Below are 13,872 nucleotides of genomic sequence, written 5' to 3' on the forward strand. Positions count from 1 at the left end.
TAAGAGGAGTGAGTTGATGGTTCACAAAGCTCCTTGGGAGCTTCCTGGTTGTGATCTGCTGCTGGCTTCCTTACTGGGAGGGCAGGGAGAGACAGAAGAAAGAGGCAGACCACTCCAGATTGGTAGGTGGCAGGCTTCATATGGAGATTTACTTACAAGGCTTGTCTTGTGCAGATGCAGGACAAGTAGATTTCTGCACCTGCCCGCTGGAATCTTAAGAGTTTATATAGAGGTCTTAACTGGGTTCAGTCGTGTACATGGTCTAGATAGTCTCATCACCACGTTATTATTTCAAGGCTTCATCCTTGGGGCAGCTTCTGGGAATGGCGGAAGCAAATGGAGCACATATTCCAAGGACAGGGGAGGGGTGGGGTTCCTCCAACTGCTCGGGTCCAGCTTGCAGGTCAAACCAGTGGTCACGTCTTCTCAGTGACCTCCCCCAACACAAGTATGGTTCCATCTCCTGACCTCTGTGAGACCTCAAGTAGCTGCACAGAAATAGTGTAATCCCTTAACTAAAAGGATTTGGATTTATCTGGATTTTAATCTGCATTGTGTGCTTTTGTGACTAATATGATAACTGAACGCCTATGGACCCAACATTTTTTGGCCAAATCACCTTCGGAAGTGTTGCAGTTGTTTGCTCTGAGGGGACACTCTCATCCCATTGGCACATGCCTTTGTAACTCTTTACTACCACCTTGATTTTGTACAGGTCTTCACACTACCTTCTGCTTTCTCTCATTTCTCTTTTCTCATCTCTCCACTCTCCTCCAAATTTCGTCAGCCTTTTAAAATGTCCTATTCAAATTCTCTCTCCATAAAGTTTTTTTAAAAAAACACTTTCTTTTCTGTAAACTCTTACAGTAATGAATCACCTTTTTATCTTCCATAGCTGTGAGAACTTGGATAAGCTGCTTAACCTCTCTGAGCTTCAGGCATAGTTTAACAGGGATAGTTATAGTATTTAATTTATAGTGTGGCTGTGATGATTAGATTAGCACAGTGCCTGACACATTGTAAACATTCAATAAATGTTAACTTTCATTAATATTCAACAGCTAATTACATCTTCTTTTTTGACACTTTACATTTTTTTTCTGTTTCCCACATAGTTGATGTTCAAAAATTACTTGTTCACTTAATTATTTTAATAAAATGTCAAAGGAGGAGTCTTTCTGTCAAGTTTTTTTTTAAGTATATTGACAAACATGAAGAGTTGCCAGTTGCCAATTTTCTTAAAAGTCAACTTGTTAACTTGATATATAATAAAAAAATTTTAAAGTAAGCATAATGAGTGCTTACTGCCTGAGTAAACTATATATAATTTTTACTATTTCATTTCTATTTCAGTGTAACATATCACCCCGATACATTAAAATAATCATATCTCTTCACCCCCAAATTTAAATCCATTAAATTTTTTTTTGAAAAATTCTTATCTAAAATATCTGTCATCTTGCAGTACTTCCTCAGATATGAGCGATTCACTGTTTTAATAATTAGGGTGGAAAGAAAGTACACACTGAGAATTTTGAAATATTACTTTTATTGTTTACTTAAATCTGTATGCAGGAAGAAATAGCTGGTTTTTCACACAACAGTATTACAGGTTCTCTTTTATACATGATTTATACAGGGATACATCATGAATTTGTGATCTACAAGGAGAGGAAGGACCTTGAACTCAGAAGTGAACACATTTCAGAAAGTTGTTTGAAAGGTAAAAACTGACAGTATTCATTTTAGAACAGAAACAGTCTTCCATTTGAAGACAAGAGGAGTCCACATATTTTGTTCAGAAGAATGAATGGGAATATGGCATTAAAGATCAGGACAGGGGTCCTGAAATTTGTTCAAGAAGTGAAGCATTAAGATCTTTAATGTTAGTTGAATTTTTTTTAACTTTTTATTTTCTGTTGGAGTATAGCCGATTAACAATGTTGTGATCGTTTCAGGTGCACAGCAAAGCAACTCAGCCACGCATATACACGTATCTATTCTCTCCCAGACTCCCTTCCCATCCAGGCTGCCACATAACATTGAGAAGAGTTCCCTGTGCTATACAGTAAGTCCTTGTTGGTTATCCTTTTTAAATATAGCAGTGTGTACAGTTGAATTTTTAATGTTTAGAATACAAAGTTCTGTTAATCACAGGGGACCCACTTTGTCAATATTACTTGGATATCTTTAGAAGATAGTTTAACTCTTCAAGTAGTTCTAACTTCTCAGTCCATTGTGTAGCCTCTTATAATGGAGACAAAACTTTAAATGATAAGTCGAAAGCTTCCTTCGAAATCTCTCTCAACTCCTCCCTTTCCTCCATTTCCATTTGCAGTTCTGCTCTGCCAGTTTAGCTCTCACCACTTCGTGACTACACAGCGGCCACTGCCTCTTTCCCAGTTTTCCCGTCTTAGCTTCAGCCAGAACACTGTCCATGCAATCGCCCAATTTATTGCCCAAAGATACTGCTCTCAGCACATACTATGAATGGCTGGCCATAGTAGCTGCTCAATACATGATAACTTCAACTTGCTTTAAGTAAGTCTCCACTGCACAAAGGAAAAAGTTTAAACTCAAAGCCCTGATGGTTTGTAAATAATAAAAGACTGTGGTATAATAAAGAATATATTTGGTATTTGTCTATTCCTGGTACAGAGCTTCGGAAACCTTTGGAATTCCCTGAGTGATGAAGTGCCTTTGTTAAGTTAATGAGGTGACTCATCTGGGCCTCTAGATAGTTTCAGGATAGGGGCTGGACATCAGAAGGACCAACCATGTAATTCGAGTGTTGGAACTTTGGGCCAGGCTGACCTCTGGGATTGGGGGTGCCTGGAGATTGAGTTCAATCATGAGTCTGATGATTTAATCAATTATGTCTATGTAATGAAACCCCAATAAAAACCCTGGACACTGGAGCTCAGTGGAGCTTCCCAGTTAATGAACTCATAGATGTGCCTGGAGAGTGACATGCCCTGACTCCATGGGGAGAGGACGCTGAAGCTGTGTGCTCTCTCCTAGACCTCATTCTATGTGTCTCATTTGGCTGCTCTTTGTTGTATCCAATAAAGTTGTAATCATTGAGCTCAGTGAGTCATTCTAGTGAATTTTCAAAATGAAGGGAGTCATGGAACCCCCAAATTTGTAGCCAGTTGGGTAAAAGAGTGGGTGGCCTAGCGAGCTCCCAAGACTCATGGCTGGCATCTGAAGTGAGGGCGGTCCTGCGGGGGACTTTGCCCTTAACCTGTGGAGTCTGTACCAACTCTGGGTGGTCAGTGTCAGAACTGGGTTGGGGTAGAAAGAGAGCCCACAGTACTGAGAAGCTATTACTGGAAATCTATGGAAAACAGATCAAGTTACCAGAGCATGATTTTGTACATCATAGGTGTAATGGAAAGACTGATTTACTAAAAGCCTCCCCAGGACCACAAAATGATAACTCTGCTTCCTCTAATCTGGCTTACATGGAACCTGTTAGGTTGGCCTCATGGTAAAGAATCATGCCTGTGAGTCATTTAAAGATAAGAGGAGTCCAAATATTTTGACTAGCCTAGGGCAAGGCATTTGGAATGCATTGTGATCTATGGTCTTAATTCCACAAGGTCCTACCCATGGTTTATTTTGGCAGAAGACAACATAAGTGTCCTTTTCCACTTAGTGTCTCTGAGAAATATTCCACCTAGGCAAGACAACCAAGCCTGGCTGATGAGTTACAAGTAAATAGGGGTGTTATGTACCAGGATTTGGAATTCTCTGTACTGTCTGCATCCCCACTAGTAATTCTGAGAAGAATCGAGCTGCTAGTCCTGGTAGTAATAGTTATGGGGGGAGGGAAGGCATTGCCTATTTATTGTTCAACAAGCTGTCTATTTCCAATTTTGCCAGTAAAATATAGCAACAAAGGGAAAGAAAAAGAGAAGCCACAGGCACTGAGCACTTATTGCCTACCAGGCTCAGGATGAGTGCTTTCACTTAAGTTAGCTTATTTCATCCTGGTAACCTCGCTGAGGAGGAGGTATCGTCGTCTCCACTCTACAGACTCTCAAACTATGGCTCTGAGCTCCCTGAGGTCTCCCAGCTAGTGAGTTAGTAAGCCGACTGGATGCAAACTTAAACTCTACACTCAACTCTACTGCCAGGTTTCCAGCTTTGGGCCTCACCCTGGCAGCCTGAGTTACACTATGGTTTAGGAAAGCAGAGAAAGGTTATCTTTTCACCCTCAACTTGCCTGGAGGTTGGAGGAGAGTGCAGGTGGTTTAATCAGTCCTCAACTTAGGCTAGAGTAAGCACCTGAGCCAGTTTTCCCCAGAAAAGTCAAAGATTGCCACTGGTAAGCAACACTGAAATCTTTTAGCAACCTTTTCTCTCAGCATTCTCTCTTTTAGGCAAATTGGTGCTAATTCTGGGACAGGTGGCAACAAGCAACCATCACAGCCTCCTAGAGACATCCTTGGTGCAGCTGCCCAGGGACCCCTTCTTGTGTTTAGAACACACTCCCCTCTTCCCCAGATTAACTCTGCCTACTTGTGAGTAGCCAGCAGTGAGTCTGCAAGCAAGAATCCTTGAGGGTACATCCCTCTGTCCACCAGAAGACCTGCTAGTGGGCTCAACACGTGCTGAAACCACAGTGGGAGGATGAGGCTAAGGTTTCAGCACTGTTCAGTGTCTATCTGTCGTTAGGAAGGGGCCCTACCTAGTATGGTTGGCTCAGGATCTAACACGGCAGGGCCTGGAGTAGAGTGCCCAGTCCACTGGTGGCAGAGGCTCAAAGGAGTCAGACAAGACACACTGGCCTTCACGGTGGCACTTGGCCACAATCAGGGCAAGTAGCCTAGGACAGCATCTCACCTGTCCAAAATTGTGAACAGACTGGACTGGAGCCTAGGCAGAGTGTAGCCACTCCCAGACAGCACCTAGAGCTGAACAGTCTCCCTCCCGTTTCCTAAGGTTTCACAGCAGTTGATTTCCCATGGAAACAAGCAGAAATCTGTTTTAATCATCGGGCATTTTTAGTTTCCTAATTTGTATGGGAACCTGGAGATACAGACATATGGTACATTCATCATCCCAGAAAGCTACAGCTGAAAAGAAAAGCAGTTAAAGCCAGTCTTAAAACTGGAAAGCTTCAGCATATGCCTTCAGATGACTTTCCTTAATCTCAGAGACTGTCAACGGTGCTGCCAAAAGACTTGGTTCTGTTTCAGCTCAGTCCTTCCAGCAGGATTTGCGTTTGAACCTTGGCGTGTGCTTCCCCTGCAGCGCAGCACTGCCGGCCAGCTCTTGCGCTTCGATGGGGAGCCCCCTTTCAGTTGCTGAACCAGATTGAGAGGGTGAAATGAGCGCTGGCTGAGTTCTAATTCTGACCCTGGCACAGACTAGTCCTGTGACCTTAGGTTAAAACTGAGCTTCTCTGTGCCTCTTTATCCTGCTCTGAGAATTTCATTCAATCATTAGCAAATACTGAATACTTATTGAACATCTGTGGCAGGTACTGTTCTAAGAACTGGGAAGACAGCAGTGAACAAAATAGGTTCCCCACCTTTGTGGAGTTTAGATTCTATTGTGGAGAGATAAACAATAAAAGAGTAGGAGGCATAATATAAGGGTGATAAGGGTTATAATAAAGCAGGGGAAGGGAGTATCTGGGATGAGCAATTACCAGTTTAAAGTATGTGGGTCAAGGAAGTGCTCGCTGGAGAGGAAGCAGCTGAGGAAAGGCTTGAAGGAGGAGTGAGAATGAGCCACATTGATATCGGAGCATTTGGGTGGAGGCCTTGAGAAGGAGATTACCTGCTGTTGTTGAGGAGTAGCAAGAAGTCCAGGGTGGCCACCCAGCCTATGGTGTTTTGTTATAGCAGCCTGAGTGGACTGACACATAGGCTAGAGTTGGAAAGAGGGTATTTGTGACTAAGGGTGTCGAGAAGATCATGGGGAAGAGAATATCTGTGCACGTATCAGTTTGGAGAAGCTTTCTGGGCCTCCATACAGAGAAGACTGTGAAGCTAGAGTTGAGTTGTGCAGTGGAAATTATATCTAGCTTGCAAGGATGCCCAGGACCTGGCTCAAGTAGGACCCAGTGAAACTTACTTCCTTTATCTTAAGGACAAGAACTCTGTATTGTTAATCTTTGTATTCTTAATATGTGCACAATAAATTTACTTGTTTCTAGATTTGAATTTAGTCACTTTATATAGTTCTAAGGTACTAAGGTACTGGAGACTTAAGGGTCAGGTCAGCGTAAAGTTCAGACTTCTGTCTAGAGCAGTTCTACCGAGTAGAAACGTAATGTGAGCCACACAGGTAATTTTAAGTTTTCTAGTATCCACGTTTTACAAAATAAAAAGAAAGCAATGAAGTTGATTTTAATTACATTATTTAACCCTAAACACTCAACTTATAGCCTTTCAACATGTAATCAATATAAAACTATTGGTATGTTTTATTGTTTTTCACTAATATTTTGAAATCCAGCATATATTTTATACCTAGAGAACATTTCAATTCAAAGTAGCCCCATTTCAAGAGCTTAGTGGCCACATGTGGCTGGTGGCTGTCATACTGGACAGGGTAGTTCTGGTGGCAAAATGGAGGGATTTTCCTCTCGCTTTATATTTTTATGAGCCTTGCATTTGACTGTAGAAATGTGGTGTATTTTGTCAGTCAGACTCAGATATTACTTGTTCCTTTGCTTTATATAGCAGGCAGTTATGTGGTTGCCTCTCCTGTACATGTTGCAAACAGGATCTCAAAGTGTCTTTATGCCTTAACCACTTGGAACAGCAAATTGCCCTGCAAGTCTCCTGCTTCACTTGTTCTTACCTCCCACAGGTAGGAACACACCCCAATCGAAACCACGAAGGAAGATCCAATCACAAAGCTTCTGCTGGTGTGGGTGGTCATCCTAATGGCTACATTTAAAAATACTGCCTTTCTCTGATTTTATGTTAAAAATCTCTGTGATGAAAAACATAAAAATGCTGGAGGGGGGCACAAATAACTTAAAATTTATGGCAGGAGATCTTCTAGGCAATGGCATACATAGGAAATAAAAACAAAGGGAAAACTATCCTGAATAACATAGAGCTCACAGAATAAATGGGACTTTAACTTATATTTCAGTTTATAAAAACGACTTCATGTACTTTTGCTGACTTGTTCATGTTTCTAACTTACAGAATTCCTCCCTGACTCCAGAATGTTAATATTGGCGCTTAATGGGGAGGAATACTACAAGGAATCCTGTTCTAAGCACTTTGAATGTATTAATTAATTTAATCCTTATAACAGTCCAATGCCCCTTATTATAAAGCTACAACAGGTTTGACCTATACAAACAAACAAAAACCAAAATAAAATGGTGGTTAGAGGATCAGGGGTGGGGGGATAAGATTGATGGTGTTTCAGGGTACAGACTTGTAATGAGCAGTGGATTTGCCATAGAGATCTAATGTACAGTTCATGAATAGAGACAGTAATACTGTACTATAAGTACGTAATGTGATAAATAAATATCACCTTAAATTTACAAAATGTTATCTGTCAAATTTATCCAGTAAATAATAATAATAAAAAGAAACATTAGAAAACCTCTAACAGGTTTGAATCTCAGCTCTGTCACTTGCTAGTTAGCAAACTCTCTGCGACTCAACTTTCTACTTTGTAAAATATGAATAACAATGTCTCAATTCACAAGATTGTTGTGCAGATTCACACAGATTAACAAGATTGTTGTGAGGTAGTGTGTGAAATGTACGCAGAACAGTGCTTGACAGTGTAAGGTCTCAATAAACATTACTACTATTATTGGTGACAAATGATTACTTTACATATCTTGAGGAGAGAGGTTACAGATGTTCTAAGGCAAAGAGGCCTCAGGATTAGACTCTCTTCTTCTAGCCTTTAACAGGCTATTATTAGACAGTGGTTTTCAGCTTCAAGAACCACAATTTCCCCTGTCCATATATTAGAAAGTTTTGGAGTCTATGCTAACATTCAAGGCATGGGAGAACTCTTTCTAGAGTATCTAAGCCAAGAATGTATTCCAACATCACTGACATTTTAAAAGTAATTTTAAATAGGTATTACATGTACATGATGCAAAATTCAAAGAAAATACGAAAAGATATGCAGAGAAAAGGGTATACAGTGTTATCATTTGTGTGTGTGTGTGTATCCACCAGAGATACTGTGAATATCCAAGCTTACACACTCTCTCTTTCAAACATTCAATCAGCAAATGTACTCAACTGAGTCTATTGTTTTTACTGATATACAGTATTGATTAGTGTTTCCCAAGGACACTTTCTTACAGGTGCACAATAGCTACCGACTCTTGGTGATCAGTCTCACCAAAGGCCCCAGAGAGGTGTCAGTAATCAGGTAAAAGAAGCAAGCAGGGGGTAAGACGAGAGGTCAAGGGAGGAGGGTGAAGCTGGTGAGTGACCCTGGCTGACAGACCTGGCTCTAAGAATTTTAAATGTACTGTCTTACTGAATTTTCCCAACCAGTTATTCTCTCCCATTTTGCAGATGAGAAAATGGAGGTGTGGAAAGGTTAAGTGACTTGACCAAGGTAACACAGCTAGAAAGCTGGGAAGGCAAGATTCAGACTTAAGTCTGGCAGGTTTCAAAGCCCCAAGCACAAGGACTTCCACCCTAGGGGGGAGGACAAAGGGATCAGGTACCCAGGAGGGTGGGGAGGGGCTGGATTGCCAGTTGTTTTAAATGCAGGGAAGGGGACTTCCCTGATGGTACAGTGGTTAAGAATCCACCTGCCAATGCAGGGGACACGGGTTCGAGCCCTGATCCGGGAAGATCCCACACACCGTGGAGCAACTAAGCCCGTGTGCCACAACTACTGAGCCTGCACTCTAGAGCCCACGAGCCACAACTACTGAGCCCATGTGCCACAACTACTGAAGCCTGCGTGCCTAGAGCCTGTGCTCTGCAGCAAGAGAAGTCACCGCAATGAGAAGCCCACGCACCGCAACGAAGAGTAGCCCCTGCTTGCCGCAACTAGAGAAAGCCCGCGTGCAGCAACGAAGACCCAACACAGCCAAAAATAAATAAATAAATAAATATAAATAAAATAAAATAAAAATAAATGCAGGGAGGGGTTGGGAGGTGAGATTTGAGAAACCTAACAATTATAACATCAAAACAACACACAATAGGAAGAGACCATAGTCAACAACCCTTCTCTGTCTCAGCACCTCTTCAGACCTGTGGACTTTAAATGTTCACAGAGGTCAGGTCTAAGACAAGCACCCAATAATGGTGACATTTTGTTGGGGAAGACAGATGGTCTATCCTCGGTGCTGCCTTACTCCATCCCCAGAATCTTCACTTCAGAGGCTAAGTGGAAATCAGTTATCATCACTTGAGCACATAACCAAGATTTCTGTAAGTGAAAATTCCTGAAAAAAAATAAGATCTGTTCTTCAGTTCTGGTGGTGGTGCTGCTATAACAAAATGTCACGGACTGGGTGGCTTAAACAACAGACATTTATTTCTGACAGTACCAGAGGCCAGAAGTCCAAGGTCAACATGTCGCCAATTCAGTTCTCGTTAAGGGTCCTCTTCCTGGCTTGTAACAGCTGAATTAAGATGGGCAGAGGGAAAGGGAGCTCCACACTCTCTCATCTTATAAGGACACTAATCCCATTGTGGAGGCTCCACCCTCATGACCTCATCTAAACCTAATTACTGCCCAAGGCCCCACCTCCTGACATCATGCCATTGGGGGTTAGGGTTTCAACATCTGCATTCTGGAGGGGACGCTTACGTTGAGTCCATGATATTAACAATGACACAATAATGCATGCATACACAGTTTGGCAGTTGGCACAGAAATTTCACATATATCACCTCATTTACACCTCACATATGTTATTGGTAAGTTAGTTTTTATTTTCCTTGTTTTAGGGATGAGGAAGCTGAGTTGAGAAGGATTCAGTGATTTCCCCAAGGTCACCCAACTAGTAAGTGGCAGCAGTGGGGTGCAAACTCAGGTCTTCTAATTCCAAATCCCGTGTTCTTTCAGCTGCATGAGGAATCAGGCCACTCTGCCTCAAGTATTAACAACAGCAACAGTGAAGCAGGAACAACAACTGACGTTTATTTAGTGCCCTACTAAGTGTCATTCTCTTTGAAAACACTACCTCCTAGGACAGGTACAATTATTCTATTTTACATCCATGAGAAAACCTAAAATTATCAAGATTAAGTCACTTTCCAAGATCACATAGCTACTGCATGACAGAACAAGTATTTGAACCAGGTCTGGTTGAACCTAAAGATTATGTTCTTACTAAATGCCCCGCACTAGTGGCCTTTGAAATGCTCTTTGAAAAACAGTATGTAGGATGAAAATATTCTGTTAGACATATTTATGGAGATTTTAGTCAAAAATGGATTTCTTGCCCTTTAAAAGCATTAGAGTCCTACAATGTACTCTATTGAAAGTCCTATTTTTTAGACACCACAGATGGAGCACAGATGTTTCTTTATGCTCTGAAAGGTCCACTCTATGTAGCTGACCATAATGAGATTGTATCTTGTTCTGAATGTTTCAGAAAAGTGGCATCGGACAGATCATTCCGAATGAAAGCCAAATCAAAGGAGCGACAGCATAGATTTGATGAAAACAACAACACAATGTTATTCAGTGGTTTGGGTGGGAACTTTTCATTTCAGAGTTCATTCTGAACCACACAGACATTTTCAGAGGCGCTCTACCCTAAAATTCAGCCTGAAGGCAGAGAAGTGCACGTATGTCTGATGGAGACTTATGTGATGGGGTGGGGTGCTGCAGGTCCGGGTAGTGTGATGCTGAACTTTCTTTCAGTATGATACAGAATTACAGGTAGAATAAAGGCCCTAAGCCGTGGAGAGTGAGTGAAAACTTTGCTGTGAGTTAAGTATGACTATTCATGTAAATGGATGCTTTCTGTGAATTCAAGAGTCATACTTCAGTGCCTGGGCATATTTTAAATGCCCACTCGGGAAGAATAATTAAACCTTTAAGATAATACTTAGGGTAATATGTCATAGCCTTTGTTGTGTTTTGGAGTCACGATTGCAAACTGTGAAAGTCTTTCAGGACCAATAAGTGAGTGCACTTACGGGTTTTTTTTTAATTTTTATTTAATTTAATTTATTTATTTACTTTTGGCTGTGTTGGGTCTTCGTTTCTGTGCGAGGGCTTTCTCCAGTTGCGGCGAGCGGGGGGCCGCTCTTCATCGCGGTGCGCGGGACTCTCACTGTCGCGGCCTCTCTTGTTGCGGAGCACAGGCTCCAGACGCGCAGGCTCAGTAGTTGTGGCTCACAGGCCTAGTTGCTCCGCGGCATGTGGGATTTTCCCTGACCAGAGCTCGAACCAGTGTCCCCTGCATTGGCAGGCAGATTCTCAACCACTGCGCCACCAGGGAAGCCCTGCACTTACGTTTTGACCATGCTGATTTCCAGGTTAGGAAGTCCATTTGTATTCCACAGAGAATCATAACATTTCAGAGACTAAAATTGGCCTTAACAGTCACCTAGCTCAATGCTCCTCATTTTACCGAAGAGGAACCCGAAGTGGGCCTAGTCAGGGTTAGTGACATTCTGGAGTCACTTAACGAGCTGGGAGAATGTTCCCTGAAGACCTCAAGGACACTAGGTCCAGGTTGTGGTTGTAGACTTGGTTGAGTTTTTGCATAGTATCTAAGAACACAAACTCTGAAATCAGATCTGGATTCTAAACCAGATTTTTTTGTTTACTAACTGTGTGTGTTTTTGTAAAACATTTAACAAAGCCTCAGTTCTCTCATCTGTAGAATGAACAAAAGATTTTTATGCTATAACCTCATCATACCCATTATACCCTCAAATTATGTACCCAAAGTTCTATTGAAACTTCCTCAGGCTTGCCCATAAGCCTCCAACAACTTATTGTTTTCACAGTCTGTCCACAGAAGTACCCACTAGCAGTTTCTGGCACATACACTTGTCCTTAAGCTTTCTGGCTGACCCACTGGCCCTGGGGTGAGGTTTGCCAATGCCTGGCTTTCTGCTTTTCATTCATTCTGTACCTACAATGTGCTAGGCACCGTACTAGTTGAAGGGGATACAAAGACGAACAAGATTTGATTTCTGTTGTCAATTTACTGAGGAGGAAATCTATAAATAACTTCACTACGTTATTATAAAGTTCAGGAATAAAATCACTGAACTTCAACTTGGGGGAAGGAAGGTGGTCAGAGACAAAATATTTTGTCTTAGTCTTAAAGAATGAATGGAAGTTTGACAGGTAGATAGGTAGGTAGGTAGGTAGATAGATAGATAGATAGATAGATGATAGACAGTCTTCCAAATTTATACTGAAGGAAGGGACCTCTGATTTAGAGAGCAGCATGGGCAAAGGCATGGAGGTTTGGAAAGGCCTGGCACAGAGCACTGCCACGCCGTTCCCTGCGCTGGGCCTGTAGGAATGCACATGGGAAGTCCAGCACTGCCCTGAGGATTTGGAATCTGGCCAAAAGCAAACCACTGGGGTCAGGTCACATGGCTGCTTTGTTAAATCCCACAGTGCACCAAAGGGCAAGAACATTAATATTTCCAGTGAGTCACATGTAAATGACTGCCTCTTTCTCAAGGTACGTAAGTGGGGGTGGGGGGCTTCTTCCATACTGGGCGACAGAGTAAAGAGTCAACACAGTTACATCTCTGATGATGACGTCATTCCCGTCATGTGGCCTTGGATTTCATTTTCTCAACCTTCTTCTCTCTACAGTTACAAGAGGCAAGACTTCATTTTTTTTTTTTTTTGCGGTACGCGGGCCTCTCACTGTTGTGGCCTCTCCTGTTGTGGAGGACAGGCTCCGGACGCGCAGGCTCAGCGGCCATGGCTCACGGGCCCAGCCGCTCCGTGGCATGTGGGATCTTCCCAGACCGGGGCACGAACTCGTGTCCCCTGCATCGGCAGGCGGACTCCCAACCACTGCGCCACCAGGGAATCCCCAAGACTTCTTCTTTTAATCGCGCTGCCTGGCTGTGAGAGAACAGACGAGAGTGTGACTTAACCAGGGAAGGGGGGATATGTGAGGAGCAGGGCCTTTCCCAGTCCCCCTGTGGTCCGTCCACAGGCCTTCCCTCTATCCCCCCAAGCTTCCCCACACCCTGGTCCTCTCCCCATCAGAAATGACCCTACTGGGAGGGGAAGACAGAACCCCTAACAGAGCAGGGGTGCTGACTTGTCCAAGTGCTGGCCGGGCACCCTGGTTGCCCAGGGCAAAGTGAAAAAAAAAAAAAAAAAAAGGACAAGGTTTAACGAGCTATGCAATCTTTCTCCAAAACCCACAGCTGGGCTACACCCGACCCTGCCTGTTCCTTCTCCCCCTACCCTTCCCAATGTGAAGCTGTGTGAACAGTGGGTCCAAGGGCTCTGTCTCTGTCTCTGTCTCTGTCCAGGTGCTGAGCACCACCGCATCTGCCCTCCCCAATGTTGTGGAATCCTCACTGGTGTGTGTTGTCCACAGATTTGTGAACTCCTGGTACAGTAAAACACTTTCATGTCAAAAAAAAAAAAAAAAAAAGAGTGTGACTTGACTTCTCAAAGAAGATTCTGACTGCCCTGTTCTCAGCAGTGCCCTCAGTGCTGGTGGATAAATGCTTCTTACCAATGGGAAACCCAACATGCCTTCCTTTGCACCGTAACTTGTTCACCTGTTTGTTCCCAGGGAGATTAGGATGCTTCCCAGGGCGTGGTTTTCTCAGCCATCTCTTGGTTGCCCCTCCTCTTCATATTAGAAGAGAGAAGAAAGGGAGGAAAGAAAGGGCCCATGTGCTCCTGATGGGTCAGATTCTTCTTGTCCTGGTCTGGTGTACTTTTCTC

Source organism: Monodon monoceros, unplaced genomic scaffold (genome assembly GCF_005190385.1).
Source record: "Monodon monoceros isolate NGI ecotype Baffin Bay Population unplaced genomic scaffold, NGI_Narwhal_1 Super_Scaffold_18, whole genome shotgun sequence".
In the NCBI taxonomy this organism is placed as follows: domain Eukaryota; kingdom Metazoa; phylum Chordata; class Mammalia; order Artiodactyla; family Monodontidae; genus Monodon; species Monodon monoceros.